The 20,591-nt window shown below is 40.7% G+C and overlaps 1 non-coding gene across 1 annotated transcript; it reads right to left on the reverse strand.

Moving 5' to 3' along the window:
• Nucleotides 1-19,913: 19,913 nt before the first annotated feature.
• On the reverse strand, nt 19,914-19,985 carry TRNAC-ACA. Its single transcript has one exon. It is a non-coding gene; the product is annotated as a tRNA-Cys (tRNA).
• Between the last annotated feature and the right edge of the window lie 606 nt (nt 19,986-20,591).

The following is a 20,591-nucleotide window of genomic DNA, read 5'->3' on the forward strand; positions in this document are numbered from 1 at the left end:
GCTCTGGATAGTATCTACTGATCAAAGAATATCTTTCTCATAGAATGAGTTCACATAAAACATAGAGTTCTGAAGCACATAAAAGGCTCTCATTTTACAGTTGAGAAACCAGACATAAAGAAGGACATGTGACTTGCCCAAGGTCATACAGTGAGTGCCAGACCCTGAACTTAACCCCAGGTTCTCTGACTCTTAGTCTTCAGGTCTTTGACAAGATTTCAGCAGTCCTGGCTTTACCTTGTCTTTCAAGAACAGGACTCCAGGGACTTCCCTGGTGGTTCAGGGGTTAAGAATTTGCCTGCAATGCAGGGGACGCTGGTTCAATCCCTGGTTGGGGAATCAAGAGCCTACATGTCGTGGAGCAACAAAAGCAGCTCACTGCAGCTACATGCCACGACTAGAGAACTTCTTGTGCTACAAAGAAAATATCCACACGACTCAACAAAGATCACATATGCCGCAGCTAAGACCTTATGCAACCAAAAATGAAAAACAAACAAACCAAAACAGGTCTTCAGGAAAACAGACCGATGCCGAGATCAGCATCAGGCTAGGACAAGAGGAGAATTTCCAGATCATGGAGGTGTTGTGAGATATTCCTTTTGGACTAGAAGATCCTTGTAGAATTTTCAGTATGTAGGGATTCCAGGACTCCCAGTGTCAGGAAGTTGGGCCATGCAGAAGTTGGGATTTCATCCTGGCTCCATGCTTTTCTGGGAGAGAATGCTTCTTTCCTAGAAGAGAAATTTAAACTCTTTCAGCTTTGAGTAGATGAAGACAGAAAGGGAAAAACATCACATTGCACGAAGGAGTTGCTTCATTCAGGCAACCAAGGACTTGCTAAACATAAAATTTTAGATTAGTTGTTGATGAAATAGAGTGTTTAATTCAATCACCCTGGGAAGTCACTGCCCCAAACTTGCTTCTTGTTAGAGGGGCTTCCATCCTCAGAGCATGTCTTGTATTGGCTCTCTTCTTACCTTAATTTGTCGAAAACCTATCACTTGAAAAAGCTTCCTCTGTTCCTAGTTCATGGCATCCCTTTACTCTCGTTTCTCCCCCTTTTGCCCTGGCCCCCTTTTTAGCAGAAAGGGCAGGACTGTGCAGAGGGAATTCTTTCTTTCTCCCATATCCGTCTCTTTCCTGGACTATTCTACCATGGTCCAAACCTTCTGGCTCATTTGCTCTGAACTTGTTCATTCCTTAGAATGAGCATCTAACATTTTTGGAGGGCTTGCATGTGCCAGGTCCAGTGCTAATGACTTTACTTAGCGAATCTTGGGATAGCAATCACAATGTATGAACCCAGAGCCTCATGGAGTCACCTGTCCAGGATCACACCTCCAGCTCGAATATGACCTTGGAGCCTAAGCTCTTCACCACTGGTGTCTCAGAGTGGTTTAGTTTAGCATGGGGGCTGAGCGTTTCTGGAGCCACACAACTGTGTTCACATCTTGGCTCTACCACTCACTTGCTCTGTTACATTGAGCCAGCTACTTAACCTCATGTTCTTTGGTTTTTTTCATTGTAGACATGAGGCTATAATAATATCTGGTGCCCAGACTCTGGGAGTCTTCATGTGTGCTAAGTCGCTTCAGTCATGTCTGACTCTTTGTGACCCCCATGGACTGTAGCCCGCCAGGCTCATCTGTCCATGGGATTCTCCAGGCAAGAATACTGGAGTGGTTGCCATGCTCTCCTCCAGGGGCTCTTCCCGACCCAGGGATCAAACCTGAGTCTCTTCTGTCTCCTGCATTGGCAGGTGGGTTCTTTACCACTGGTGCCACCTGGGATGTCTGGGCACTGGGAGTCTGTAGGGGATAGCTTTGTGCTGCCTTCCTTTTCAATGACATGACAGATTCTCCAGATTCCTCAATGCCGGGCAAGGAGGAGAAGTGAGACACTGTAGCTCGGTGATTTTACACGCACTCCCCCACGCCAAGTGTGGATGTACACATTTGACACATGTGCACAACTTAAGGAAGAAAACTAGACCTCGGGGAAGGCTGTTCGCTGCTTTTGACTGGCAGATGACAATCTCAAAGGGGCAGGATTCAAGAGGATGAAATCAGGGATTATCCCCAAGTGGGATGAAAACCAGTTTCACAAAGTCAAGGCCAAAACATTAGTGTGCCTTACTGGCTGTGGGAAAAATGGTATAACTAATTACCCCAAACTAATTTGGCCATAAGTTAAGCTGTAGATATCTCCATACAATTCTCAAGGCCTCTGTCCCACAGCCTTGGACTGAACAATGGCTCAGGAATGTCAGAATTCTGAGTTCTCATCCTTGCTCTGCTGCTGGTCTGTTCTGTGATTGTAGACCACTAATCCCCACCATGCCTCTACTTCCCTCTTGCCAAATACCAGTCCGTCTCCCTGGGTGATGTGGAGGGAAAACCAATAAAAAGGATTAGGGACAAGACCCACCCTCCAGATTGTTAATAAAAGTGGTATTTTGTACTCAATTATTTGCATCTAAACCCTTTATAGTCTCAGTTTGGTGGCCCCCACCCCCCATCTTTTTATTCTTGGATTTTTCTCCCCCTCCCCCGTGGAGAAGTTAAACACTATGTACAAGGTACAGTATCTTGCAGTGAAGTGAAAATCTGGATGGAGGGGAATTGGCCGCGCTGTGACATTTCAAGCAGTTGCCGTCCAAGGGAGATATTCACCTAAGGGATGCCCCCAGCCCAGCAAACAAAGAAGCAGTAGAGAAAATGCCACGGCAGCTCTGAGTCTCCCAATGTGACTTGACCGCTGCTGTCTGTGTTAGGCTGGCTAGTGCCTGAGCAAAGGTGATACAGAGATTCTGAATGCCAAGAAAAATAATAAAATTGCCAGTGTAACTCCAAGAGCAGAAATAATGAACACAGCACTGATTGAAATACATGATGTACTTTGCTTTAGAGATATTATTTGAATAACTGATATTGTCGTGTGTCGGGCTATGGTTTCAAATGCATTCGATTATACATTTTCATGTTTCCCCCCACCAAACAGTCTTTCAGATCAGTATAAATTGCTGTATGTAGCAGGCATGTCTTGATCTTTAGCTGCCATGACAACAGGATACAAGAGAAATGCATTTTCATAACAATTGCTGGCAATGTTTAGTATCTCACTGTTACTTTGTGTCAGGGAAAGGCTGGCTTTGGGAAGAAAACAGCATTGTTTTCTTTAACTTGAAAGCTCTAGTTATAATAATTGAAAAAATAAGTAGAGAAATTGTTGTTTACAGGAAAAGTAGGTAGACGGAGGTAAAGCCTGGGGTATGGGATGAGGAGACAGTGAGAGAGATCTCTGCTTGGGAAGACGGTAACACCAATCAGTGGGAACATGGTATAAAGCTACCTAGAAAGTATGTAATTGGGTAATCAGATCAGCAAATTGAGTCAAATGATGTGATTTTAAGTGATATAATCAGTTTTCACAAGCTGGTAGAAATATGTATGTGTATCTTCCCCTCTCCATTTGTTTTAACCAAATCTTCTAAAATAACTCAGAGAGCACAAATCTGAGGAATTTTAGAAAAGAACACACTTTGGGGAGATATTGCACATTAAAAAAAAAAGTCCAGGCAAACCTGTGCTCCAGCAAAAAGGCAGTGGGGTGGGCTTTTTTCTCCTGATTCTCTGAAATCTGTGTGTCTTACAACTAGTGGTCAGTGGTGAGGACCTATGATCTGTGCCCCCTCCATCCCCAGGTCCTCAGCCTGCCTTTTGTTTGTAGAAAAGCTTTAGCCAAAGAATAAGTTTACATCCAAGAAGTGAGAAAATGCAGAAACAAAGGAAAACCTTAGAAAGAGATCCGATAGTAATAGTTTAGTCATTAAGCAAAGTCAAGGACCTTTAGTTGCTCCTCAAGGGTTATAGATAACATTCTGAGCCATAGCCTTTGAGCTGTCTTATAAGTATGGAAGTCTCCACCAGGTTCAATTAATACATGATGACCAAACTGTAGCCATGACATGTGCACGCATGCAAGCTAAGTCACTTCAGTTGTGTTTGACTGTCTGGGACCCCATGGACTGTAGTCTGCCAGGTTCCTCTGTCCATGGGATTCTCTAAGCAGGAATACTGGAGTGGGTTGCCATACCCTCCTCCAGGGGATCTTCCTGTCTTCGGGATAGACCCCGTGGTTCTTAAGTCACCTGCATTGGCAGGCGGGTTCTTTACCCCTAGTGCCGCCTGGGAAGCCCTCATTGGGTTTGGGGAGGGTTAAATGAGACAAGGCATGACAAGGACATCTTAAAGGACCTGCTACGTAATGAGTGTTCAAAATGTGGCTGCCGTCACTAGTAATGCTGCAGGATAATTTGACCAATGAAGAAAATCTGGATGACTCTTATTTCCTACACCAAGCTCTTCATGTTCCTTAATATTTGTTTTCAGAGTGTTTAGAGGAATTAGATAACTCTCAGATCACTGATGTCTTACAGTTCTTGGATCAGTCATGGTCCTGGCAGGAAACAGAATTGCCTCCAAAAGGATTTAACTAAAGAGAGTTCTAGGAAGGACTGACTTACCCAGGTGTGGGCAGAGTTAAGGGGCCAGTCAAGGATGCTGAGGTCTCTGGGAATCAATCACAGTGGGAAGGCTGAAGAAATAAAAAGGAAAAAGAAAAGGATTAGAATCTGGGAGAGATGGAGCCATAGGGGAGAAGCAACCATTGTCAGAGGCACAGCTCTGCAGCAGGGGAAATGAGGGAGAAATATCCTGGCCTTTTCTCCTCTCACCAGCTGATCTCTTGCTGGTGCCTCTCATTGGCTTCCTCTAACCAGAAGACAGACGGCAAAGATGCAGACCACAGGGATTAGCTGCGTGGAAGCACAGAGTGAGAGGGGCAAAAAAATGGGTCCTTGGAGGCAAATGGAAATGACGTCAACCAGCAATGCAGCCTCATCTGGGGGATACTGTGGGTTCTGTGCAGACCATGGTGATAATATAAATATTGCAGTAAAGCAAGCGGCATGAATTTTTTGGTTTCACAGCGTGAAAAAAGTTGTATTTCCACTCTAGTCTATGAAGTGTGTGATAGCATCATGCTTAAGAAAATATGTACATAACTTAATTAAAAATAACACTGTTGGAAAAATGGCACTGATGGTCTTCCTCTATGCAGGGTTGCCACAAACTCTCAATTTTTAAAAATGCAGTAACTGTGAAATACATTAAAGCAAAATTTCAATAAAATGAGGTATGTTTGTACAGTATTTATCTGTGCTTAGTGTGATTTTTTTTTTGTTTGTTTCTAGCATAGGCTTTTAAGACTTGCTATAGAACTGTTTGTTTTTTTGTCTAGTATTTTCTCACCTCTCTGGTGAAATTACAAGTTCATTGAAGGCAAAGATTATGGCTTATTTCTCTTCCAGTCTAAAAGAGTTTGAGCACAAGGCAAAAATCAATGCTGACAATAAATAACTACTTATCTAATGGATGAAAAAATAATAATAGTCATTATTATAGCAGACAGGATTTACTATGTATTATGTGTAAACACTTACCATACTTTAGTAGATTGAATCCTCCTAACAGCCCTATGCAAGGTATTGTTATCAACTCCCACTTTGCAGATGAGGTAACTGAGGCCCACAGTGGTTGAGGAGTGTGACTAAATAGCCAATATGCTTCTTCTCAATGTCTCTGTAGAGAGGGAGAGAATGACTTCATCACAGACCCCCAAAGACACAGGAGACAAAGAATAACATAGAAATTTAAGGCCAAGTGCGCTGGATAGGTTTTAGATCCTCCTTTCTCAGTAGGGCAGGGGTTCCTAGTCTTCTCTGTGAACATTTTAGGTGGTGAGTGAGTTATTATTTTAGGTGGTGTACATGATGTTGAATTGGATGGAGACACAGCTGTTCATTTTCAGTTCTCTCTCTTTTTGTTTTAGCTATAAAGTATTTTTAAAATTGAGCATAATTGATGTGCAACATTATATGTTACAGGTGTACAATATAGTGATTCACAATTTTTAAAGGTTATACTCCATTTATAGTTATTATAAAATATTGGCCATATTCTTTTTCAGTTCTCATTTAATCCTTCTGATTATACTAAGAAGAAAGTCTCAGATGGGTGCTAGCCTTTAACACCTAACACCTGCAAAATCTTCCTTTTTACGAAGACAGACTCAGACTCAGCCTTTGCAGGCAGCACGGTATCTATCTGGAATTTTAAGCACATATTTTTTTCTATTATAGGTGATATTTACTTTCCTTTTTAAATAGTGATATAAAATTTTCTTTAAAACAGCATTTACATTAAAAAGAAAGTGCCTTTCCAATGTAGAAGACAAGCTTATAGTTGCATGTGTGCAAGCCAAATTGCTTCAGTTGTGTCTGACTCTATGCGACCCCATGGACCACAGTCAGCCAGGCTCCTCTGTCCATGGGGATTTCTCAGGCAAGACTATTGGAGTTGCTAGACATCCTCCACGGGATCTTCCCGACCCAGTGATCAAACCTGCCTCTCTTATGTCTCCTGCTTTGGCAAGTGGGTTCTTTACCACTAGCACCACCTGGGAAGAAAGGGAAAAGGCAGGGGAGGGATAAAGGAATAGGAAGATGGGAAGTGACATATACACAGCACCATATACAAAATAGATAACTAATAGGGACCTACTGTAAGCACCGGGAATTCTATTCAATACTTTGTAATAATCTATATGGGAAAGAATCTGAAAAAGGAGTGGATATATGTAGTTGCATGTATTTGTATGTATGTAATTGTATGTACATATATGTATATATGTAATTGATTCACTTTGCTGTACAGCAGACACTAACTCAACATTGTAAATCAACTAAATTTCAATAAAAATTAAGAAGAAACGAGTTGCCAGTCCAGGTTCGATGCGCGATACTGGATGCTTGGGGCTGGTGCACTGGGACGACCCAGAGGGATGGTGTGGGGAGGGAGGAGGGAGGAGGGTTCAGGATGGGGGACACATGTATGCCTGTGGCGGATTCATTTTGATATTTGGCAAAACTAGTGCAATTATGTAAAGTTTAAAAATAAAATAAAATTTAAAAAAATTAATTAAAAAAAGAAAGTACCTTTAATGAAATGTATTAGAAAAATAATAATGTTGGTGCTATTCAGAATATAGCTTGATATTCTATTTAGGCAAAATCTTGGAAGTTTTGTGTGAATGTTAAAATTTGGGAAATATTTGCTTTAGGGAAAGAGACTCTGGGTGTGGGCAAATTGCATTCTAAGCTCTGGGTCCCTCTCCTTTGATGAACATTGTTCTGGGATAATTTGTATGTTTATTTCCTTTCGCCATCTTGCTCCTCATTTTTACTTACTTCCTACATAGATGAATGGAAATAGGCATAAATAAACTCTTTCTGTCCTAAATACTGAGGGCCACATCAGATCAATTCATAGATATCTCAGAAACTTTTGTCAAAGACTGTTGCAAGATGAATGGTGGCCCCCAAAGATATTAATAAATTCCCAGGACTGATAAATTTTACCTTATCTGGCAAAGACTTTGAAGATTTGGTAAGAATTTTTGAGGTGAGGAGTTTAGCCTGGATTATCTGTGTGGGCTCTAAACCCAAGCACAGGTGTCCTTATAAGAGAGAGACAGAGGGAGATTTGCTGCATACAGAGGGGAGGTGTGTGGAAACAGAGCAGAGACAGGTCTGAAGATGCTGGCCTTGAAGAGGACAGTGATGTGGCAAAAAGCCAAGGACTGCTGGCAGTAACTGGGGGAAGGAGCTGGAGGAAGCAAGAGAGGCTTTCCTAGAGCTTCTGGAGGGAGCACACCTCTGCAGACATCTTGATTTCTGCCCAGTGGTGTAGAATTCAGACTCCTGTCCTCCAGAACGGTGAAAGAATAAATTTTTGTTGTTGTAAGCCACCACATGTTTGATAGTATGTCACCACTGGAAATGAATCTGTTGCCATCGGAAATGAGTACAAAGCTGCCAGGAGGACCGGAGTGATCAAGATACCCTGGATATAGTGGTAAATGACCTGGAAATCATTTCACCCTTGCCTAATGCACTCAAGACTCAAAGTCCCAGTTGTGAATGATAGATGGTGTTGGGCTTAGGTCATGTGTCTCTGAGTCTCCCTCATTCCCACTGTCCTGGGCTGTGGAGAAGAAGGAACTGGATCTTTTGGTTTAAGTAATCATTAAGAACTACCCTTCTATGAAGACTGTAATCCACATCAGAGAGGTCTATCCCCCAAGGAAATTGCAGAGCTTTTAAAAAGAAGGAAAGGATGCTAAGTAGCACCCAAATTACAAACACCTATTACAGGTATTATTATAATTCTTCCTATAGTAGTTTACGATGGTGAACTCTAAACTCTATAGAGAAATAGGGAAGGAGAGATGTCAGGACTAGAATAGGCAAGAAAAGCCTCATGGAAAGGATGCTACTTTGATACCTGGATCCCAAGACCTGACCTGGGTTTAGAGGGAAGGAGAGATGGGCTCCCCTGGTGGCTCAGATAGTAGAGAATCTGGACTCCATCCCTGGGTTGGGAAGATCACCTGGAGAAGGGAATGGGAACTCACTCTGGAATTCTTGCCTGAAAATTCCATGGACAAAGGAACCTGGGGCTACAGTCCATGGGCACGACTTAGTGACTGACACTTTCACACTGATCAAGGAATCAGGAGGGAAGAAGAGTATTATCTTAAGGATTTTGGTCAGAAAACACATCCTATGGGTCTTTATCTTTTAGAGCTTCCTGGAACACTCTTTTTACCACAGGTGGCAAAAATAACACTGAATGTTTGAAATGTATTTTTCCTCTTTTCCCTTTGCATATCTCTTCATGGCATTCAGAAATGGACAGAGAGATGAGATATAAGGATTACGGAAACGTCTTTGCTCTCAGGAGTTTAAAAAATCAAATTGATAAAAGGAAGAGCAAATTCAATTGATTGATACGCCAGTCCTGATATTTCGGTTTCTATTTCCTCTACAAAAGAGATGATCTAAGATTGCCTGACATTCAGTTGTAAGTGACAAACAGAATTAGGAATGAGACTAATCTGAAGTGCCCTTACCTGAGTAACAGCATTGCTGTATTTTGGAACCATTCACACCATTAAGGGTGAATTCTAGAAAGGCAGTATTGCTACATTAGCCCTAAAGTTTACCCAACTTTAATCATTCGAAGGACACCTTCAAGATTTTTACTATATCACATACCATTAATACTGTTATATTCTTAAAATATTAAAAAAATCAACCCACCTTTCTTCTTTGGCAATGATGGCAAATAAAAATATCAAATCTCTGAATTGGGAGTTGGGGGAAATTAGTGTCACCCCTAAGGATCTAAATATTGGTGATCCTGTCATATTTCCATTCAATTTATCAGTCTGGCCCCTGGAGAAACAAGGTGGATTCTGGAGGCTGACAGGAGACTTCCACAAACATAAGCAAGTACTAGTCCCACTTGAAGCCACCATGTCGGACGGATATCTTTCCTAACATCTAAAAGCCCTTCAGTTACATAGTATACAGCTATTAATTTGGTGAATGTGTTCTTTTCATCTTAATCAGAAAATAGGATCAGAAATATTTTGCATTCATAAGCAACAGGCAACAAAAAACATTTATAGTTTTGCCCCAGTCTATTTAACTCTCCTGCCCTCTGTCATGCTGCTGCTGCTAAGTCGCTTCAGTCATGTCCGACTCTGTGCAACCCCACAGACAGCAGCCCACCAGGCTTCCCTGTCCCTGGGATTCTCCAGGCAAGAACACTGGAGTGGGTTGCCATTTCCTTCTCCAATGCATGAAAGTGAAAAGTGAAAGTGAAGTCGCTCGGTCGTGTCCGACCCTCAGCAACCGCATGGACTGTAGCCTTCCAGGCTCCTCCGTCCATGGGATTTTCCAGGCAAGAGTACTGGAGTGGGGTGCCATTGCCTTCTCCAGCCCTCTGTCATAAGATAGTCTAAAAAGATTCTGACATTTGGGAATCCTATATAATATTATATTGATTTACTATATTGATGATGTTATACTAATCGGATTAGATGAGCAAGAAACAGCTAGAATGATGGAGAATGTGTTCCAGAGCATAAAAGGCAAAAACCTATAAAGATTCAGAGGCCTGAATCAGTTAAGTTTTTAAGGATCCAGGAGTCAGGGGAATACCAGGAAATCCCTTCCAAAGTAAAAGAAAAATTATTGCATCTTAAAATTATTTTTATTTAAAATTTTTATTTATTTTTTGCCTGCCCACTGCGTCATGCAGAATCGTAGTTCCTCAAACAGGGATTGAACCTGTGCCCCCTGCATTGGGAGTGTGGAGTTTTAACCACTGGAATGTTAGAGAACTCCCAAATTATTGCATCTTTAAATTATTGATTGTATCTTATCATGAAGGAGTAAGCCTGGTAGCCACTGTAGATTCTGGAAAATCTTCCTGTAGCCTGTATAACAGGTGTCACGGTGGACTGCTAGCTTTGAGTGGTGCCTGAAGCAGGAAATGGCTCTGCAGCAAGTTCAGCTGTGGTACAGTGAGTCATGTGACCATACTGCCTGGCAGGACTTCTTCATGGTGGTGGGAAGAAAGGACACAGCAAGAATCCCTTTGAACTACATGCTGTAGCGGCTGCCTGAGCACTTCAGATTCCTTCTGCTCCAGAGAATGTGATACAAGAAATGAGTTCCCACTGGGTGGAAGCACTTGACCTCGATACCAGGAGACATCACAACGGGCATGGAGGAATGTGTGTGGCATCCAGTGATCGTCTTGCCTGCCTCTTCCTCTCCCTCCCTCAACTGTGATGGTAAATGCACACATGTGCTCATCTTGGCCTGGGAAGGACATAGTGACCAGGAGCTCACCCCCTTCTGTGATGGGGTCCAGCAATGTGGTCCACTGAGACCTGCACAGGCGGTAATTGAGGAAAATCCAGAATGGATCGTGGAGGAAAGAGATGATGAGAATCAGTGTGGCTCCAAGACCAGCTGCAGGAATGGAGTCTATTTCATTCCACTAACCTTTATCTCTGTGTTTCCCCCAGGGAGGCCCACTGGAATCCTGGAAGAGCAGTCCTTGAACAAAATTGGTGAAGTTGGGGACTTCCCTGGTGGTCCAATGGTGAAGAATCCACCTACAGATGCTGGAGACACAGGTTCCATCCCTGGTCTGGGAAGATCCAACGTGCTGCAGGACAGCTTAGTCTGAGTGCCACGACTACTGAAGCCCACATGCCTAGAGCCTGCGACCTGCAACAAGAGAGGCCACTGCAATGAGAAGCCCGCACAACGCGACGAAGTGTAGCCTCAGCTTACCGCAACTAGAGAAAGCCCGAGAATGGCGACAAAGACCCAGCACAGCCAAAAATAAATAAATGAATAAATAAAATTAAAAAATGATGAGTGGATCTGAGCAGTGACAAATGTGCACTGTGGTGAATGTTGACATGTACCGCTCAGACCCTCCTTTCAGAGAAGGATGTGTTTCCCCAGCAGCTAGGAGGGCTCTTAGGAGGCAGCCTGTAACTCTCAGCTCCTTCAGCTGCAGAGAACCTTCTTGCCTTTCCCAGGAAAGCCCACACCCAATGACAGGTCATGGCAGGAGTATAAAGCATTTCAGCCCCTTGTGGGACAGCTCTGATTTACCATGTAGGTTCCAGACCTCCCCGCTCAGTTGGCCCAGGCTCTGATGGGACTACATTGCTGTATAACTTCCCTCTCTGCCCCCTGCCCTGGTCCTGATCCTATCCTCTTCCATCCACAGATGTTGATCCCTGGAGTTCTTTGAGAGATATAGAAAGCTCTTGGAAACCTCACAATCCCTGGCTTTCTTCCTCCCTCCCTCCCTCTCTTTCTTTCTTTTCTAGTGGGAAAATATGGACTCCTAACCTGTGGAAATACTGAGCCATTCAGATAATCAGTGTTCAGAAGTCCTAGAGAAATCATATGGATGAGAAATTTCTCCTCAATGATTGAACACCATTTCAGACAAAATTTTGGGGGATGTGGTACTGAACAGGATGTGTGTCCCAACTGGGATTTCTTCTCAGCAAAATGGTAATTCAAAAGACATTTATTTTTGGTGCTCAATAGCCAATTAAAAATTTTTTTAAATGTGTTTCTTTATTTTTGGCTGTGCTGGGTCTTTGTTGCTGTGCACAGGCTTTCTCTAGCTGTGAGCAGGGACTACTCTCTGGTGTATGTGACAAATAGATTCACATGTATGGATGTGTGCTTTGGCAGGTGGCTTCTTAAACAGTGAACCACTGGAGAAGTCCTACATTAACTTTCTGTGAGCACACAGCTGGTGCAGAGGGAAGGCATTGAAGCAGGATGTGGGTTCAAATCCTGACTCCTTAGCAGACTTATGACTGGGCTTCATTCTCTATTTTAGTTCCCTCATTTGTAAAATGGGCTTCCCTGGTAGCTGAGTTGGTAAAGAATCTGCCTGCAGTGCAGAAGACCTGGGTTTGATACCTGAGTCAGGAAGATCCCCTGGAGAAGGAAATGGCAAACCACTCCAGTATTCTTGCCTGGAAAAATCCCCTGTACAGAGGAGCCTGGTGGGCTACAGTCCATGGGATTGCAAGAGTCGAACACGACTTAGTGACTAAACCACCATTTGTAAAATGAGCAAATAGAACCTTCTTTAAAGATTATGGGAACTAGAGTGTACATAAAGCCCCAGTAGTATCATAAGAAATTAGCTGTCAATAAGTAATCATTAAAAATATTATTTATTTTTAGCTCCTTCTTTTCATTTTTAAATGTGCAGCCTATTATTTCAGGGAAGAAAGTAATTTGATTAATGCTTGTACATTAAGATTTTAGGGATTTAATGTGCCAGTTCTTCCCAGGGAAATTGCATTTTTAAAAAGGAGGAACTGGGATATCTGAATAAAGGAATGACATGTTGATGGTATGCATTTGGGGGAACAGGGGCCCTTAGATTAAATCTTGTAAAGGAAAATGTTCTCTATGTCTGGGAAAAGTTGACTCGCTCAGCTTTCAATGAAGAGGAAAGATAAAATTTTCCACCTAAGGAGAACTAGTCTCCCCCTGCCATCTATGTTGAGAAGAGTTTGCCTACATCTTGCTTTTTTCAAGTGGGACAACTAAAATATCTTCTAGCTATTTGTTCCAGTAGTTCAATATATATTCTTGGTTATATCAAATATTTGATATTTTAGGAAATCAGCCTTGTTAAATTAAACTGGATAAGATGGCATTTTAAGGTCACCTTGGTATGATCAAACATGATGCTGACATTTACAATCCATTTCCATTGCTTCTCACATGTTTCCTTGTCAGTTAAATCCAGACTCTTGAAATTTAAAGGCGTTTCAAATCTAATAATGCAATTATAAATATAGTACTAAAATCACTCACTGCCTACTGATTTTCATGCAAGTTGCAAAATCTTCATAGGTCCTATTACTTCATTAAAAATGTTAAAAAATAGCTTAATTATGTTACCTGTACAAGTATAAACAAGTATATGTATTAAATGTTGTATATCTATTCCTTCAATTTAAGATTTTTGCTCATATAAAAACCAAAATACATTTGTAATTTTCTTTTTATTTAATGTGTGATGAAATTAAATCAGTTTATTTAATTGTACATTAAATAAAAAGAAAACTAAAAATTGAAAAACATTTAATTGACAACATTAATTTAAGGTGATAGAAAGCATGGCTTTGCAGAAACCACACTATCACACATGGAATGCATCTGGGACACGCTGCTATGGTCAGGTTTTTGGCAGGTGGAGATTCTTTCATTCTTATGGGCTCAGTGATGACTCAGTTCTCACATAAGATGTTTCCATTCTAACTACTGTGCAACTTTCATATCAAGTTTGCCATGTCACTATCTGGTTTCCTGTTGAAAGCACCTTTTAAAAATGAAGTAGTCCTCTACTTTTTCCTGGATAGATCACTATTAACTCAGTGCCCAACTTAGTCACAGAAATTGTGTGGGCATAATTAGGGCAAAGGTGGCTATCCAGGTGATCCAGATTAAAAAAATGCTTAATATTTACAAATGCTTATAAAATGCAGCTGAAATTATCATAGACCTATTTAAGTTCTGAGTCCATAGTCCTCTTCATGAGTCCATAGACCTCTTTTTTAGAAATACTCATTATAAATTTATTTACAAAACAGAAATAGACTCACAGACACAGGAAACAAACTTGTGGCTGCTAAAGGGGATAGCAGGGGGTAGGGGTGGGAGGAGGAGAGACAAATTAGGAATTTGGGATTAACATATACACACTACTATACATAAAATAGGTAAAAAACAGGGACCTACAGTATAGCAGGGGAACTATAGTCGGTAATTTGTTATAACCCATATGAGAAAAGAATCGGAAAATATGTGCATATATCTAAACATATATATACACACACATATATAAAACTGAATCATTTTGCTGTATACCTGAAACTAGCGCTACATTGTCAATTAACTGTACTTCAATTAAAAACAATGGTTAAAGAAATTAAAAGGAGAAGTTCCCTGGTGGTCCAAGTGGTTTAGGACGTGGTGCTCCCACGGCTGTGGCCTGGGTTCAATCTGTGGTCCGGGAACTAAGATTCCTCAGTTGTGTGGCGCAACCAAAAAAAAAATTAAAAATAGAAATACTGATTATAAAATGTAAATGAAACAAAATATCATAACATAGTTCTCCATTGGAAATGCAGTGAGGAAAGTATATATAATTAATCTTCTTTCATACAGCCCTGGCTAGGACCTTTAGTAAGTGTTAAGTATAAAGAAGTAACAAGGATTTTTGTTTCTGCCTTTAAAGAGACCATGTGTATATAATGTTGTAGTTTTATATATGATTCTTAAAATGTCCATTTATTACTTGTTTTTGACTGTGCTGGGCCTTGCTGATGCGCACGGGCTCTCTCTAGGTGTCGCTTCACTGCGGTGCACGGGCTTCTCACTGCAGTGGCTTTTTTCGTTGTGGAGCACAGGTTCTAGAGCCCCTGGGCTCAGTGGTTGTAGCACATGGGCTCAGTTGTTCCGCAGCAGGTAGACTCTGCCAGGACCAGGGATAGAACCTGTGTTCCCTGCGTTGGCAGGCAGATTCTCAACCACTGTACCACCGGGGAAGTCCTAGATATATATTTACTGTAGGCTTTTGATAGTAAAGAAGTGCTCCCTCTTCTGTGTGTGCGAAGTCACTCGGTTGTGTCCGACTCTTTGCGACCCCATGGGCTTAGTCTGCCAGGTTCCTCTCTCCATGGAATTCTCCACGCAAGAATACTGGAGTGGATTGAAAATTTCCACTCCAGGGTATCTTCCCAACCCAGGGATTGAACCCACGTCTCCTGCGTCTCCTGCATTGGTAGGTGGATTCTCTACCACTGAGCCACAGTTTGCTAAAAGTTTTTCTGCCCCTATTACTTATTTAGATTATTATATATTTTTAACTGTTAGTATGATGAATTATGTTAGATTTTCTAATTTTTAAAAGCTGTATTTTTAATTTTTAATGAAGTATAGTTTAAAAAATTTTTCTGTTATTGTTATTTTACTTATTTTTATGTTTTGACTGTGCCATGTTGAATGTGGGAAGTAGAATCGTAGTTCCATGACCAGACATCGAACCCACGCCCACTGCATTGGAATTACAGTCTTAACAACTGGATCACCAGGGACGTTCCCTGAGGTATAGTTAATTTACAATATCATGTTAGTTTCAGGTGTACAGCACAATAATTCATATATATATATATGTACACACACATACATATATGCTTATGTATATATATATATATATTCTTTTTCAGATTCTTTTCCCTTGTAGATTATTACAAAATATTGAGTATAGTTCCCATCCTTGTTGCTTATCTACTTTATAGATAATACTCTGTATATGTTAATCCCAACCTCCTAGTTTATCCCTCTCAGATTTTCTAATGTTAAGCCAACCTTGCATTCCTGGAATAAACTTTGCTTGGTTATAATATTAAATATTTTATGCATGCCGGCATTTGGTTTGTTAATATCTCATTTAGGATTTCTGTAGCTTTAGAAGTCAGTTTGATGTATAATTTTCTTTTTTTTTCCTGCCCTTGTCTGGTTTTCGTTTTGAAGTTATATTACTCTCATGAACTGAAACGCTCATAAAAGGGGAATTCTTTCTTCTTGTTTTCCACTTAGCTGTTTATAACAGTTAGACCTAATCTCTTCTAACTTCAGTTTCCTAATTTGGAAAATGGAAATGCCAACTTCATATATATATATATATATATATATATATATATATATATATATATACATATACATATATATAGAAAGTGAAGTTGCTCAGTCATGTCTGACTCTTTGCAACCCCATGGACTGTAGCCTACTAGGTTCCTCTGTCCATGGAATTTTCCAGGTAAGAGTACCGTAGTGGGTTGCCATTTCCTTCTCCAGGGGATCTTCCCTACCCAGGGATCAAACCCAGGTCTCCCTCATTGCAGGCAGACACTTTACCATCTGAGCCACCAGGGAAACTTGAGCCACAAATTAATTAATTAGTTTTTTGGCAGCACCGGGCCTTTGTTGCTGTGTGTGGGCTTTCTCTAGCTGTGACAAAGGGGCTTTGTTGCAGCGTGCGGGCTTCTCATTGCGGTGACTGCTGTTGTTGCAGGGCTTGGGCTCTAGAGCACCCAGACTCCAGAGTTGCAGCTTGTGGGCATAGTTACTTTGCAGAATGTGGAATCTTCCCAGATCAAGACTCGAACCCATGTCCCCTGCATTGGCAGGCAGATTCTCAACCACTGGACCACCAGAAAAGTTTCCATAGAGATATTCTGAGGATTAAAAGAGTTAAAATAAAAAAAGCACTTAGAACAGTGTCCATAACACAATAAGAAGTCTTTTAGTTTTAGCTATCATTGCTATTATTCTACTCACTGAAATTTTATAAAGAGAGGGATGATATATTCCTGAAGGTTGGGTAAATCAGCCAATATTCATTTTCAGTTTTTTTGAATTGCTTTTGTTGAGTTACATTTTTCTAGCAGTTTGTCCATTTCATCTATATCTTCAAATGTAGTGGTCTAATGATTATAATGTACTCATATTGATATTTGGGTATTGTTTTATCTGTGTTTATGGCTCATTTTTCACTGTTAATATCACTTTTGGGGGTGTTGGATACTTAGCTCATTCAATTTTACTTTTCATATATATATATATGTATACATATTTGCTTTAATCACACTCTATAGTCCTGATTGGTAGTGTTTTTCATTGTTACTGAGTTTTTAATTTCCATTGTAATTTCTTACTTGGTCCATGAATTCATTATATTTATAAATTAACATTTCCAAGCATGTAAGATTTTTATGATTTTCTTTTTTGTTATTGAATTTTAATTGTGTTGTCATCAAAGACCATGGTCTTTATAATATTACTCTCTTTCAATATCCATAATACATTTGTTTGTTTTATATACTCCCCCTCTGGAATATGATTTTCATGAAGAAAGGAATTTGTTCATGTTGCTATCCTGTCTCCAGTATTTAGAATGGTGTTTGGCACATAGCTATAGCCAGCATTTGTTGAATGAAAACAATGCTGATAGTAATGCCTGGTGATTAGAATCTGTTTCTTCTAGATGGTCTTTCTTGGCCACTTAGGAGATGCTGCAAATTCTCACAGGGCTCCAGTCCACATCCATAAACTTGGTTTCATGGCTTATATCCATGCGTGTGTGCGTGCTCAGTTACTCAGTTGTGTCTAACTCTTTGTGACCCCATGGACTGTAGCCCACCAGTCTCCTCTGTCCATGGAATTTCCCAGGCAAGAATACTGGAGTGGCTTGCCATTTTTTTCTCTAGGCAATCTTCCCCACCCAGGGATCAAACCTGAGTCTCCTGCAGCTCCTGCAATGCAGGCAGATTCTTTACCACTGAGCCACATGGAAAGCCTGGCTTATATCCATATGTGTCTGATAACTAGTGAAAAGTCTTAAGCATTAAAGTTCTGAAGACCTAATGTATAGCATGGTGACTCTAGTTAATAATACTGTATTATGTACTGAAAATTTGCCAAGAGAGTAGATTTCAAGTTTTCTGACCACCTAGACAAAAACTGGTAATTATAGGAGGTAATGAATATGCTAATTAGCTTGATTATGATAATCATTTAACAATGTATACTTTTCAAAACATTGCACTATATAACTTAAATATATAGAATTTAAATTTGTCAAAAACCAAGTAAAACTTAGAAGGCTATGTCTACTTCCAAATTAATTGAGTCTGATCGGCTCATTTTCAGCACCCAGGCACTGATATGACTTCTGCCCACAGATGAAGAGGTTAACCAAAGGAGAACTGGGAATTCACATGAAAAGTTTTTGTTTCCCGTATTTAATGGTCTCCACGAAACAATATTCATGCACTCTGTCAAGCAGTTACAGACTAGAGACAGCTAGCCATTACTCAGCTTGGTGTATCAAATAGATATTTTTGAAAATCTACAATCTTTGAAAAATTTTATTCTTCAGACAACTTTGCCTTTGAAAACTCTGTATATCTTAGAAGCAGTTTTATAATGTCAGTAGTTTCCCGTGATTGATAGTCACAGCATACTGAGCTCACAGAGACATTAAAAATGTGACATAGAAAAAGGGAAAAAAAAAGCACTTTACAATATTGGATTCTGTAGCAGTAAGTAATCTGTTCTTGGCTTTCCTTCCCTCTATGGAGGGTTTTTTCCCCCTCCTCTTCTGAAAGGTCTGTGTTTTATTACATTCTAGTTTTGGACATACTAATAAAATATATTTTTCTGTGCTTGCCAGAATCCTAGTTCTCAACATAGACAGAATTATTGAATAAGTGCTGTAATTCTGATCCTTTTTCGAATGCCCAAACCCCAAATTAAAAGAACAGAAACAAAAAAGTCATCAAGAGGTAGAAACACCAGGTGAGAACTCCGGCACTGACAGGTCTTTCCTGGGGGGCGGCGGGGGTACCTGTGTGCAGTATACTCTCACAAAGACGGAGGCGCTTCCATTACTGGGGCGGGGCGGCTGAAGGTCAGGGCTGAGCGATACGGAAGTGAGATGGTCTGAGGATCATTTCTGGAACCCAGGGAAGTTACTTTTTCTGAATGTGGAAGCAATTTATTATTTTCTCTAACTAGAGTGTCCTGTGAATAAGTTACATAGGACAACTCTACAACCAATAGACCTGGGAATGTAATGGCTCATCATAGAAGTTTATTTCGTGATTAAAAACTCTCTGGGAGGAGGGTTCAGGATGGGGAACACATGTATGGGGAATCCTGTGGCGGATTCATTTTGATATTTGGCAAAACTAATACAATTATGTAAAGTTTAAAAATAAAATAAAATTAAAACAAAAACCAAAAAACTCTCTGGGATTGGTGTTCGTGTTGACAGGGCATCTCTGACAAACTCACTCAGGAACTCAGATTCCTTCCATCTTGGGGTCCGTTCTCCAACTATCCAACCATGTTTTCAAACACAGGGCTCAAAAAGCAGGGCTTTGTAATCTGGGAGACCTGGATTTGAGCCCCACCTGAGCCACTTTGTAGCTCTGTGCCCTTGCGAAATTTGTTCAATCAATCTGTGTCTTACTTTCCTCTTCTGGAAGGTGAGGATCATTATGGTTCCTCAGGTCATTGTGAATGTTAAATAAAAGTGATGACTCTCACTTGATAAATATTCAGTAAGTGGTAGTTCTTATCCTTATTTTTGAACAACAGCTTATTCCACTTCCTGATAGAGTATAATTAAATGCTTTGCTGTTGGGCTTAAATCTCACCTCTGCTGCTTAGTGAAGTGAAGTGATGTCGCTCAGTCGTGTCCGACTCTTTGCGACCCGCTGGACTGTAGCCTACCAGGCTTCTCTGTCCGTGGGATTTTCCAGGCAAGAATACTGGAGTGGGTTACCATTTCCTTCTCCAGAGGATCTTCCCAATCCAGGGATCGAACCCGGGTCTCCTGCATTGTAGGCAGACGCTTTAACCTCTGAGCCACCAGGGAAGCCTACTAGCTGTCTAATTTTGTATTAATTACTTGACCCCTCTGTACCTTAACTTCTTATTTATAGAATTATGACAATAACATTATCTATCTCCTAAGGTTATTGTGATGACTAAATGATTTAACACTTGTGAAATCACAGGTGCCTAGACTTAATGCTACTCAATAAATGATGTCAATAATTATTATTTCGATACACTGATACCTAGCCTCCAGGTATATTAACATATAGGGTATATTAACATAAAGAAATCGTTGTTATAATGATATCCACACATTAAGGCATTAGGCAAATATTGAACGCTGGTGAACCAAATTCAGGGCTAGACCCTGAGGATGTAAATGGTGAATAAACCCAACATGTTTCCTGTCTTCTTGGATCTCATGATGAGTTTGCTAATGTGTGTGCTAAGTCGCTTCAGTCATGTCCAACTCTTTGCCACAGTATTGATCGTAGCCTGCCAGGCTCCCATGTCTCTGGGGTTCTCCAGGCAAGAATACTGGAATGGGTTGCCCTGCCCTCCTCCAAGGAATCTTCCTGACCCAGGGATTGAACCTGAGTCATTTATGTCTCCTGCATTGGCAGGTGGATTCTTTTCCACTAGC

This window comes from Bos indicus x Bos taurus, chromosome 18, assembly GCF_003369695.1.
Source record: "Bos indicus x Bos taurus breed Angus x Brahman F1 hybrid chromosome 18, Bos_hybrid_MaternalHap_v2.0, whole genome shotgun sequence".
Lineage (NCBI taxonomy): Eukaryota > Metazoa > Chordata > Mammalia > Artiodactyla > Bovidae > Bos > Bos indicus x Bos taurus.